The sequence below is a fragment of the Haliotis asinina genome, chromosome 9 (genome assembly GCF_037392515.1).
Source record: "Haliotis asinina isolate JCU_RB_2024 chromosome 9, JCU_Hal_asi_v2, whole genome shotgun sequence".
Lineage (NCBI taxonomy): Eukaryota > Metazoa > Mollusca > Gastropoda > Lepetellida > Haliotidae > Haliotis > Haliotis asinina.
The window spans coordinates 47,898,769-47,910,815 of NC_090288.1; the positions used below are offsets into that span (position 1 = coordinate 47,898,769).

A 12,047-nucleotide genomic window follows, 5' to 3' on the forward strand; every position below is an offset into this window, starting at 1 on the left:
GCTTTATGAAGAGCAGACAAAAGAGGTTGGGTAGTCCGAACAGGTCCCTGTGTTATGTGCTTTATGAAGGGCAGACAAAAGAGGCTGGGTAGTCCGAATAGGTCCCTGTGTTATGTGCTTTATGAAGAGCAGGCAAAAGAGGCTGGGTAGTCCAAATAGGTCCCTGTGTTATGCGCTTTATGAAAAGCAGTTTTCTGACGATGGGTTCCCTGAATAAATCCCTATGATCAAGGATAGGATGGGATGGGCAGTCTAAATAGATCCCTGTAAGATGACTGGGTAGTTTGAACAGTCCCAGTATTACACCACTTTGATTAAGGTCAGACCAAGGTGTATTGGGTCATTAGAGTGTCAAGCCAGTGCTTTGTGTCATTTTCCCATCTTTATACTCTACTCACTGAAGCAGCACTTACCATATAATAGTACACAGAGACAAAGAATCTAATCTAATCTAACTGTAAGTATACAGGCTCACCTACAGTATCCCTTAACACTGATCACATACAGAAGAAGAGAAGTGCAAGCGTGTATCCAAATTGTCACATCCACCCAGGAAAACAAGATGTTATGACTCAACAATAGAGGTAAGTAAATTGTACACTCTAACTTCTTGTGGTTTTTACTTTTGAGTGATGAAGGCACCACAGCTGGTGGATTTAGGAACAGAAATTCAAGTTTCATTCTAGTGCTATTATGTAACTTAAATTTGAGTTTGTTGTGTTTGTTTGTTTGTTTTTTATTGCATCTTATGAGTACATATTTTATTGGCAAAACTCAAACGTGATTGAGGTGCCATGATAGAGCCCACCTGTGACTGGGGGTAAAAACCTTGGAATCAGTTTTGTGTGCAGACTCTTTTTCAGTCACAACCCCTGGGGTAGAGTACACAACCCTGTGCACTTGAAAGAACACACAAATCCTTTGGTACATGACAAGATGGTAGGCACATGAATACATGCAAACACCTTACTGTGGGTACAGCAGCATACAGTAAAGTTTGACCAAGTACGGTCACTATGTGTTCCATTCCACCCATCTCGGAATGGATACCTCAAGAGGATGGGAAAGCCACATTAACTAGTGGCTGCATGGTTCCCAGGGCATTGAGATTGATAAGACAAAGTGCCGTTGAGACTGACATCCTATGATTGAGGGAAAAACGAAGTGCCTAGCTGGAACTCGGTGCTATATGAATAGGTTATAATGAAAATGATGTCTGTCTTAGCAGTCAAATATTCTTGCTCTTGAATCAACATCCTATCAGAATGACACTTTGGAGGATGAATTTCCTACAGATACATTTACCTAAAGGACTCTGATAGACCTCAGTATCTTTCAGTAGAGAAGTTTGATGAGAAAGCTCTGAAAGAAATGTTTGGCAAGGACCTCTATTAAAGGCTGACCTTGTTATGTTTATCCAAGAAACCTGATAGACCTCAATATCTTTCAGCAGAGAAGCTTGATGAGAAAGCTGTCAAGGAAAGGTTTGGCAAGGACCTCTACTAAAGGCTGACCTTGACATGTTTAAAGGAGCCTGATAGACCTCAATATCTTTCAGTAAAGCTTGTTATCTTTATGAAACATACTACTTGTCAGAATACTGTCTGTTAGATATGAACTTGTCATGAGATTAAAAGTCTACTGTTAACATAGGTTCAATGAATACATTGCATACTGCGCCTCTCCTCATCTTAAGAAATATATATTCTGTTTGCAGGAGGGTAATACTTGTGGAGCACAGACGTATCAAGTATCATCACTACTGCTGGCACTGCTGCTTTTAAAAAGTTTTCTGTCTTAGCATAGAGGAAAAGAACAAGAAATTAGCCAGGCACCCTGGATACACAAATACTTGAGAATGGCTCAAACAAGAAAGAGAACTCACAGAAGTATGGCCATGGAATACTTTCCTCTTCCATCACCATTGAGTCCTTGTCAACACATTCCAAACATGCTGGAGTTTCAACTACAGATCCACGTCTGGGCATCCATGGACAATGTTGATGGAACATTTTCAGGATCGCTGATGATCAACAAGTGTTTTTGAAGTGTCATATTGTAGCCAGTTCCTCAAGTGTCAAGAAGACTTGACTTTTAGGATGATTTGATATAGCCATATAAATTGCTTATGCTCGGTTCATGAAGAAAATCAAAGGGTGATGCTTGCATTTCAAAAATGAAAATTTGCAAACAATTAATTTTTAGCTATGCCCATTCGAGGTGACTCTCTTATCAAACCAAGCAGTGTAAATGTCCAAAGATCACCTCTTTTAGCATGCTTCACTATGTCCACAACATTCATGAAATGTGTGTGGGTCATCTTGTGGATACATCATAATGTCAGGGCCATTCCTGATGCCAAGGTCTTGTCCCAGAAGTAGATATTACATATTGCTGTATTTGTGTATGAGGAAAAGTAACATTTTGGCAGTGTGTTCAACACTGCTGACCAAGAGCTTGTAAAAGTCAGATTTTGTCAAACAATTGGCCTTCCATAATGTACATACTGTAAAGTTGTTGGTTTTATTCACTGAGCCTTAATGAGGTGATGATTTCTGTGAGGACATTAATAGTAGGGATCATGTACCTGTAGAATTTTCGAATGAAATGTTATTCCTCCTTGGTGAAGAAGATGTTTGGGACCGTCAATGACAGTATAGGTGTATGGTTGAAGGAGCTTGTTGCTAGGTTACCGAGGAAGTGGATGCATTGATTCTTTGCTTGATTCATCGATGAAGGCCTTCACTCACTGGCAGATATATGACAGAACGCTTGGATACTTTGACCCATTGTTTTATCCATCAATGAAGGCTTGGATGGATGACCTTGTTACCAGATTCATCAAAGAAAACATCAATGAAAAGAGTGCTAGGTTATCAAGGAAGTCTAGGATGCATTAATGTTTTGCTTGATACATCCACCTGTTGCTAGAATCTTGAAAGAAAGCATGTATGTTCATTGACCCATTGTTTTATTCATCAGTGAAGGCTTGGATGGATCAGCCTGTTGCTACATTCATGAAAGAAGGCCTGGATAATATTGGTTTGTTGCTAGATTTATTGACAAAGCTTGGATGGATCAAGTCTTGAATGCATTAACCTGCTGGCTAGATTCACTGACAAAAAGCTTGGATGGATGAACATTTTGTTAGATCCATCAAAGAAAGCTTTGATGTATTGACTGAATTAATCAATGATGGCTTAGAAGGATCCACCTTGGTAGATTCATCGAGAAAGGCCTTGGTGGATCAGTCTGTTGCTAGATTCATCAAAGAAGGCCTGAATATATTGCTATAATTGCTAATTGCAATCATGAAAGCTTGGATTGATGAACCTGCCAGTGAATGCATCAGTGATGGTGTGGATGGACTGACTTATGGCTAGATTCATAGTGAAGGCCTTCATGGATCCACCTGTTGCTCCATTCACTGATATAGGCTTAGATGGATTAAACTGTTGTAAGATTCATCACAGAAGACATGAATGCACTGATCTGTTGCCAGATTCATCATGTATGGTTTGGATGTATCAGTCTGTTGTTAAGCTGATCAGGGTGTACTTATGTTGATCAGTCAATTTGTGGGTACATTGGCCTAGATCAACCTGTTGCTGGACACATCAAGGATTGCATAGATCGAGATAAAAACATGTATGAGAACTGGAGAATAGAAAGGGCACCAACACGATAATGTGGTGATGTTGATGAAAGACTTGTCTATTACTGTCTTCTATTCTGATAGAAAACCATTGAGCATCTAGAGGCAGAAACTGAAGAAATGTATTTTGATAAGTGTTTGAAGATAAATTGGCATATGATCCTTGCCTCAAAGCATGTTCAGTATCAGGGTTCCATATGGTGCAAAGGCATATTAGTTCTGTTATAAAAGTTCAGCTGTTCAAATAATGTTTTATCAAGGTGATAGTTCTGCCAACTCAAGACTGATATCCGCATGTGGAGGACACTAAGACAAGTAACAGACCAACATTAAGTATTGGTGAAAGATTGCTGGGTTTGAGATGAACTGTTAAACTTTATTCAAGTTCCAGGGCCTGTCATCTAATATGTGATAGCTCAAGGATGTTTGTAATGATTCCTGGCAGGATGCTGATGCTGTGTGGATCTGGGACTATGTGAGTTATGAGGTCTGAGGTCTGTCATGTAGAGGTGCAAGCAACTTGTGATGAGGCCTTGCTGATTGCTGGAATGTAAGATGGATCCAGACTGATGTGAGTTTCGGGATCTCAGCTCCATTACGTGGAGGTGTGAGAAACTTTGTGATGTGTTCTGGCAGGAAGATGCCTAAGATGAATCAGGTCCTGCACACAAGATGAAGATGAGCCTTGCAGACACTCTGAAGTGCACTTAGCATTACAAACACCAAAAACAGACTCTGCAGACTCTGTTTTGCTGTGGTTGTTTCAGCTCTACATCCTCATATAGGATGGTTGTTTGCATGGTAACATCATGAGCAGGTTGAAATCTCTCAATATCTACAGACAAGTTTCATGGATATTTTGTTTCGTCCCTCACCAGGCTCATACATCCATTGCTTTAGGTTGATCCTTGACATAATGGCTACATGGGAACAGTATTTGATCCTTGAGATTAGGGTATCAGCATCTGATGCTTGGCATTAGGGTAAAATTGGAGAAACAATGTTTGATCCTTGAGATTAGGGCTACACGGGTGAAGCAGTATTTGATCCTTGAAATTAGGGTTACATGTGAAACAGTGTTTGATCCTTGAGATTAGGGTATCAGTATTTGATGGTTGGCATTAGGTTATATCAGTAATTGATCCTTGACATTTAGGTAATATTGGAGAAACATTATTTAAATATTTGATCCTTGAGATTAGGGTAACAAGGGGAACCATATTTGGTCCTTGAGATTAGGGTAACAAGGGGAACCATATTTGGTCCTTGGCACTGGGGTAACAATGCTTCTTCTTTGTAATCAGGATTACACTGTGAGGACAAAGGTTCTTCAGTTTGCTTTTCAAGGCGTGTTTTAGGAAAACTTCAGTTACTCTGTCAACACATTGTGAAGTGAACCTTTTCAGTTCTGAAATCCTGAACCTGTTTAGAGATGTAATTTCTTATTGTACAGCGACAGAGGTGAACAATTCATTGCCTAAGTTGGGAATCTACAGGAACTGTATCCCAAAACAAGTGATGGTTGTATGAGCTATGGTGGGGTGTTGTAGTCTACGATCAGGAAGAGATAAGCCTCACTGTGATTACAAATATTTTGTTTGAAAATATGTTTATTTTGTCATCAGACAGTGAATCATTGCATTCAACGTTACTTCCAGTGATGCTCACATCATATATATATATATCATGTAGAACCCATATCTGTTTGTAAATATCAACAAGATGTTTTAGCAACATTTCTAGTCATAATCAGATATTGTAGTTGTAGTATATTAACTTGGTTTTCAAAATGTCTTCTTTTCATCCAGGTTGTGTGCGAGTGTTAGTATCTAAACTGTAATGGTTTCGCTTTGCAGATTTTATATGACTGTTAACTGTAGCGTAGTGGACTTATAGTCATTTGCTTATATGGATGCCTGCTAAAGTTACTATTGTTACATTCTTACATTGTAACATTCTGTCAGGGTTGTTCATCGTGTGGGTTGTTTTTAAGCCTTCAAGTTATATCTTACTGATGTGTAATTTTATCCTTAGATCTATGTGGATAGGCATGTACAGAATTGTGTAGTAAAAAATTATACTACTCATCAGAAGTTAAGAATACCTGAAATCTTCATATGACGGTTGTGGCAGATTAACTCCAGTCACATGACTAATCAGATAATCCTTAACTCATTCTGAGTAGTTCTTGACACCTTTCACTTGATGGTTTAGTATTGGACAGTTCCTCCTGTGACCAATGTAAACTGACATCTTGAACCTGTGTCATGCTCCATATTCAAGGGTTCCGGGTCTTGGAAATGCTTTGGTGCTTCTCTTCATGCCACAGACAAGTTCATTCAGTATATTCATTCTACTTAATGGACACTGAATTAATACTTCATACGTGCTAGTGTTGATTCGTATTGATTCTATGTCTTGCATATAAGGTCAACAACAAAATTGTGTGAAATAAGGCTATATTTTATTTGAATTCAGGCGCCATTTTATTTCATACTATGGGTGGTCTGATTGTGCTCAAATAGTATGTCATTGATAAAAGCCCAGACCAGTTTTATTTCTTGTTTATGGATCTGCCTTTTGTACATTTTCCACAATAATAATTTAAGAAAATAATACTAGTAGTAATTTAAATTTCCCTGGTCAAAAAAATGAAATCCTGGTGTTTTTATTGGCCAAAAGTGTGCAAAAACTTGCAAAAACAATAATTTTTTTTAGGTTGCCTTATATACACTTCATAAATTACCAAAAGAAAAATACTTTTAGTATTCAGAGGGAATTTTACTTTGACTGGTGATTATTTTCCCCCTCCAGCCATTAGGTTTTCTTAGTACAATGTCTTTAGAACAAGACATAAAACTGGTCTTGCCTAAAGTCTAAAGTCAGTTTCTATTTATTGTAACTTACAAATAAAGGTGAGTTTGTATGGGGGACAGTGAATTATAAATACAAACATCACCAGTATCAAGTTCATAGGAGTATTAGATGTGATGGGATCATCCATTATATTTTAGTGCCTTTCACTTTTCTACTTTTGTATGGTAATGGCCTACCAAGCACGAGCAGACATGCTCTATATTCTTCCACTCACCTGATTTCCTCACTCACTTTTTCGGCAGTCTTGTTGTTTTAGAACACAGTAGTCCTTTGAAGGTAGCAATGTTTGGCATTAACACTATAGAAAGGCCAGACATTTCAGGTTAAATTCAGACAACAAAAGCATGTTAATTTTTTTTATTCTTTAGTTTCCACTTTTCTCAAGGATGCACTGTGAGTGATAACTGAACAGATGTCATATCATTAAAATAGTAAAATTTACTAGGTCCATTCTGAATAATTAAGAGAGGCCATTAAAATATTAGGACAAAATCTGAACGGTTTAGACATTGAACAAACAGTGCATCTTTGAAACGATTAATATTGTTTACATATGAAACTGGCACAGAAACCTCAGGTAATTTCATGAATAGTATTGTATTCCTTCACCACAAGATAACTGGCATTTAGTTAAACCTATAATGTTCACAACACAACTATCCTAACACTATAGCTGAATGGTAGTAGTTACCTCCCCTTAGAAAAGGTCACAAAGGAATTCTTCAAATCATATATGCAATATTATTTCAAATCTTCCAGCATTCAAGGTTTGCATCATGTTCACACCCATGCTTGATAACACTGTAGGAATATGTAGACCTGTTGGTGGCAAATGTTATAATGTTATTAAGGTCGGACTATTAATGGACAGAAAGGTATTTTGTCTGTCACATGACAAGACTCTTTTTGGGTGTAGAATCAGTTAGAAGTGAGTTGGGTTTAATGTGTTTTGAACAGCATTCCAGTTATATTATGGCATGTCGGCTTGACATGGGAGCCCACTGTGATGCTGAACTCTGAGTCTTGAGAACATACAACTTCCATCCCAAAATCAAAGGTTCATGGTATGCCCAAGTGACTCAGCTTTGCAGGGTGAAATGTGACATCTTAGTCACCTGGGCAATGCCTGTGATTGAAAAAAATAAAGAAACTTCTAACAAAAATTTGCAGTTTGTGGTTACAGTGATGACTGAAATCAGATTCATCTTGAAACTGGGATTTTGTTTTTCAAGAACATTACATAATTGTATTCAGCATTGTAAGCATTTGTAAGCAATTTTTTAACCAACCAAAGAAACAGAAATTTCTCAGCTGAATTAAAAAGTAAAACAATTAAACATAAACAGATGACCATTATAGGAATTATGGACAAACAGGATTTCTCGTAACATTTATTTGAAGTGAAAATAACAGTTTTTAAAATCAACATTTACTTACCAATATTAGTGATCCAAGAAAACAGTTTCTTTGAGGCTTAATTGGAAATATAGCGGTAAAAATTATGATTAAATAACTAGAATATCCAGTGATGATACAAGGTATCTCCAAAAGAGTAAACATGACTGGATAACAGTTACCAAGTTACTGAATACAAAAAAAACTGGGTGTGAATCCTCTTTGTCATCTTAAATGAGGTTGATGTGAAAATCTAGTTCAGTTCCTAACAGATGACCTTAGGGAGAGGGGTAGGGTTAGTCTGATAGTTGCAGCATTCGACCCTTAGGCTAATTAAAAAATGTGAATGTTTCTCAGGTATTGGCATGTCACTTTTATTTGTGTGTGCAACAGTTTTTTATTGCTATTTAAAAAAACAAAAATTTTGACTTTGCTACGTACCGATCATCCATTTGACCACTATAAGAATGCCTGTCTGTAAGATCTAAATCTACAACTCATCAACACATGATGTTTATCTCCTAATTTGACCACTATAAGAATGACTGTCTGTAAGATCTAAATCTACAACTCATCAACACATGATGTTTATCTCCTAATTTGACCACTATAAGAATGACTGTCTGTAAGATCTAAATCTACAACTCATCAACACATGATGTTTATCTCCTAATTTGACCACTATAAGAATGACTGTCTGTAAGATCTAAATCTACAACTCATCAACACATGCTAAACTTCCCAAACTTAAAGGGAAAAAAACATAAAAATGTGCTCCTCCCTAGTCACCCATTTTCTATCAAAAATTAAAAAAGTTCTGCCGCCCTCACTTTTGAAAACAATGTGCTGAGAAACATTGAATTATTTTGTGCAGCCTTATACAGAAGACCCAGGTATGATCCAAAGCATGTGGATGCTATTTCTGGAGTCCCTTTCCATGATGATGCAGGAATATTGTTAAAAGCGGTATAAAACTCAACTCACCTACCCATCACCAGCCCCTTTCTGAAGTGAACGCGAACGTTTGAATACGTCTTGCTATACACATCATCCAGCAGACAGATTATCAAATGCCTTAAACTCCATGGAAAGCCTTGAACCTAGACATCTCATTGTTGTAAAGTTGACTTTACATCTTGTATATTATTGTATACTTGTAAATTATCTATCTTGTTCATGTAAATCCCTGTAGATATGTTGTTTTTGTTTGTTTTTCTCTGGCTACTTGTTACAGCTTCATGAAAACTTATTAAACTGAGGAAACATGAACCAATTAAAGATTTAGTGTATATAAAACAGCTATTAGATGCTCTGTGGTGTTATCTGGAAAATTAACTGAAAAAATTCAAGTTAATTTTGTCAATGAAGAAATTGGTTTCTGCAATGGACTAGATGGCGAATTTTAAATGAGGTGTTTCATTAGGGTATCTGAAGGGACTGGTCAGTTACAGGAATGGGATGACCGAGTATCACAGTTAACAGGCTGAGCCTTGACAGAAAGTATTCCAAGTAAATGGCTTATGGTGGAGGTGGTCACTTGTAAGAGGGTAGGGGAGACAGAGAGAGATTGGGGTCAAGGAAGTATCACAGTGTAGGGGGTGATTGTTGACAGAAAGTATCCCAACTACATGGCTGATGGAGGAGGTGGTCACTTGTAAGTGGGGTGGGGAGACAGAGGCAGATTGGCGTTCAATGAAAAATCTTTGTGTAGGGAGTGAGCGGCTACTGATGATGGAGAGACGACATAGGAAAAGTGGAGACGGCCACTAGACAGTATATAACCCTGTTTTGGGAGTAATCATTTATTAAAGGTCATGAGAGGGAGGGTTGGGCATGGCGGCATGCTGACAAAGCGTTACTTATATTGTCAAGTATGAACAAATGTTTGAGATGGAAAAGTAGTTCAGGAAAGTATACTCAACTGAAAAGGTTAAGGACAGCCCTAATCAAAATTACATGGCTCATATCATGAACTATTGGTTACTTAAATATTGACAGTTGGGGTGGTCCTTTACTTTTTTGTTGTTGAGTATACGATAAAAGTCCCAAGACAAAACAAATGACCAGGGCCCTTATTCTCAAAACTTTCATAGCCCTATTGTTACCTTTGGCTATAGAAACTGTGATAAGCATGGGCTTAAGAAGTTTGTAAGGCTATGAACACCTTGAGAATAGCTGGCCAGTCCCTATGCTAGTATTGCAACTAGACATTAAAGTCAGATAATTCTGTTTCTGCCTGTAATTAACCTGTGATTGTTTCCTCTTTATCCCTGTACACATGGTGTCTCTCCAGGCTCAAGTCATTCTTGTTTCTTTTCATCAGTTTCAGTGCACTAGAACCATCTGGACACAACAATGCAAAGAAAACACTCCTCTGGCATCCATTTTCTCTCCTACCAGACCCTAATACAATGGGATTTAGTCCTGAGCTGCCATTTTCAGCCAGATGCCTTGTTGTGTCTTGATGCTCTGGTTCACGAAACATGGAGATGAAAATATTCCCCAAACCTCAAGGATGGGCTAAAGTGTGCAAGCTCATTTGCGTTGTACACAGATATGTACATGTTATTTATGCAAAATATTCAATAAATTATTTACCTTATTTTTCAAGTCATGAGTTTGTTTTTTGTTTTGGAAGACATCCTACAGAAAACAACTGTTAACTCTCATCTAATACATCTGTGAAGATCTGGGAATGAACTGATCTTCAGCAACCCGAGCTTGTCATGGGAGGTTGGTTTGTTGCAGGGGTTCAAAATTGTTTTTCAAAACCACTTGCCACAGTGACTTTCAGAAAGTAACATGTCCTGACTGAGTTTCCATTTGCTCTGACTTTATGACATATTCATGATGTTTTTATGGAACAATAAATCAACATGGTATCTGATGTTAATGTTTAATGGATTATTTATTGAAAAGTGATTCATAGCAAAGAAAGTTAACTCTACTATATGGCTGCATTTTGAGCTGATATGAAATCCAATCCAAGTGTATTTGCTCTTTGTAACCATAAGTGGTTACTAGTTTTCTAGTAGCTCATGGACAAGCATGATACCACTATGTGATTGCCAGAAATGAAAACTGTCCCATACATCATGTGATGGGATTTTTCAACCCGTTTGTTGTTAACTCTGCACTTGGCAGCATACCAGCCACATTGTGGTGTGTCTGTAAATATTCGAGTCTGGACCAGACCATCCAGTGATCAGCAGCATGACCATGAATAATCTTTGTAACTGGGATACAATGAAGTGTATCAGCCAAGTCAGTCAGATTGATCACCTGATTCTGTTTAGTTGCCTTTAACGACAAGCATGGGTTGCTGATGAACAATCCAGATCTTTGCTGTTTCTCAGAAGGGAAATATGACACTATTAAGTGACAATGGTCCCTATCTGAAAAGCATTTGTAATGTAACTACATTTGTAAGCCTGTGGTATACTACTGTGATAAGGCTTGGGCCCAGGCTCTAGTTGATACATGTCATTGTATACCAACTGTGTATATCAATGTTCAGAATCTTTACAGAATCTGAGCATGGCTCGATTCTTACAGGTTCTCATCATTTAGAACATTGTTGACTGCAGCATTAAACAATATTTACATATAATACTAGTGGTGTTCCGATGATTGAAAATAATAAAAAATTAATTGAGTGAGTGAGTGAGTGAGTTTAGAGTAATGCAGCACTTAGCAATATTCCGTCTATATGGTGGCTGTCTGTAAATAATTGATTCTGGACCAGACAATCCAGTGATCAACATGAAAATTAATGGAAAGGATTAAAATGATTAACAAACGTAAATACCATTTTTGATTAATCAGAATTTTGTTGTTCTATTATAACCATTAAACCTGACAAATATTCACAAAACACCCAACAGCTTAAAGCTATGCACTATTTTGCATGCTTGCATTTCATTGCATGACATTATTATTATAAAATAAATAAATAAGGAATATCGTGGGGAAACCACTTAAAATTGGTGATTACATTCAAAACATATATATTTTGATTATAATTGCTGATTGTTCACCACAAGTCCTCCAATAATTGATAGCTGATGTAGTTTCCGATTCCCAACACTATAATACCTACCTAATACAAGATAACAAACAA

The 12,047-nt window shown here is 37.4% G+C and overlaps 1 long non-coding RNA gene across 1 annotated transcript; it reads left to right on the forward strand.

Moving 5' to 3' along the window:
* Nucleotides 1-507: 507 nt before the first annotated feature.
* LOC137296789 (uncharacterized) lies at nucleotides 508-10,537 on the forward strand. The gene is made up of 2 exons (XR_010957664.1): nucleotides 508-584; nucleotides 1,718-10,537. It is a non-coding gene; the product is annotated as an uncharacterized lncRNA (long non-coding RNA).
* The last annotated feature ends 1,510 nt before the right edge of the window (nucleotides 10,538-12,047 follow it).